Source organism: Propithecus coquereli, unplaced genomic scaffold, assembly GCF_000956105.1.
Source record: "Propithecus coquereli isolate 6110/MARCELLA unplaced genomic scaffold, Pcoq_1.0 Scaffold74, whole genome shotgun sequence".
Taxonomy (NCBI): Eukaryota; Metazoa; Chordata; class Mammalia; order Primates; family Indriidae; genus Propithecus; species Propithecus coquereli.
Genome location: NW_012153507.1, coordinates 2,745,713 through 2,747,258, shown reverse-complemented (window position 1 = coordinate 2,747,258; position 1,546 = coordinate 2,745,713).

Genomic DNA, 1,546 nt, shown 5'->3' with positions numbered 1-1,546 from the left:
GGGGACCTTTCTCCTTCCAGTTCTCCTCTGCAACGTCTTCCCGTAGAGTCTCCTGTAGTTTCAGGCACCCTTCCTTCCGACCCTCACCCGATCTATGTTTCTCTGCTAGTTTATTTTTTTCTCTTTCTTCTAAAATGTGTCTTTTTTGCAGAGACACTCTGACTGGTGGCTTTTCTCATCTGCCATCTTGGATCCTCCTCCTTATTTGATGTTTTATCTTTTTTTCTTGTTGATTTGTTTAGAAATTATATTTCAGTAGAAAAACTTGCTCAATAACTAATCAAGTCCCTGAAATCTATAGAGAATTATTTTTGACCTAGTATGTGGTCACTGCCTTTTACAAATATTTCACGTGGACTTAAAAATAATGTATACTCACTAATTGTTGTGAGTCCAACTGTGAATACAACTTAAGTATTTTTGTCAGTTTTGATAATTTGGTCATACTCCTCATTTCAATTCATTTTCATAGATCTTGGTACCTTGAATTAAATTATTTCATGCATACAGATGAATATTAGCAATCATGTCTATATATCAGCTATTCTCTAAGTATCTTGGTGTTGCAGTTCTCCTATTTTTGGTGTCCCCAAAATAGTTTACATGAAAGTGTCACTCAAAGCAAATGTGACAATATACCATGGCAGAATTCAGCTAACCATATCTACCATTTCAGTAACCTAACCTAGGGTGACTTTCCTAGGGGAGTGGGTTAATATGCTGACTAGACTTTCATATCCTGCTCATATATGAGAAGTGTACTATGTATACAAAATTTTAGCTTATCCATCTATGTCAGCTACTACTAATTTCATCAATGAGAACCCATTTCTAACATCCATAATGCTGATTAGCAAAACAACTCTTTCACCAATGAAAACTCATTTCTAACATTCATTATGATAACGAGTAAAACTTCTGGTATTGATGGGAGTCAAAGATAATGGAATCACTTTTAGTAGCCACTTCTGGAATATGGGTTTTAGATTAAATGCTCTATAACCACCATTGGGTGTGAATTTCTGATAGAACAGCTGACAGGAGCAGGGTATATATCATGATGAACATACCCATTTATACTGACCTGCATATACTGAAGTAACACCTGTGATAAATCATAAATATCAAAACAATTTCATAGTTCAAATCGTCTATATCCTTCCTGACTTGGTATCTTATTATCTATTTTTTTTAATAGAGTTTATTTTTTAGAGAAGTTTTAAGTTCACAGCAACACTGAGCAGAAAGTACAGAGATTTCCCATATGTCCCTACCCCTACACATGCATAGCCTCCCTGTTATCACACCTGCCTTAGACTGGTACGTTTGTTACAATCGATTAACCTACACTGACACATCATTACCATCCATAGTCCCTAGTTTACATTAGAGTTCACTCTTGTGTATCCTACGGGTTTGGAAAAATTGATCTACCCCTTTTCAATAGCATATTCAATCTGCTACATTTGTGGATTTGTCTATTTCCCCTGGTAATTTTGTCATTGTTTGTTTTATATACTTCAACAGTATTTGATTAGGTGTATTG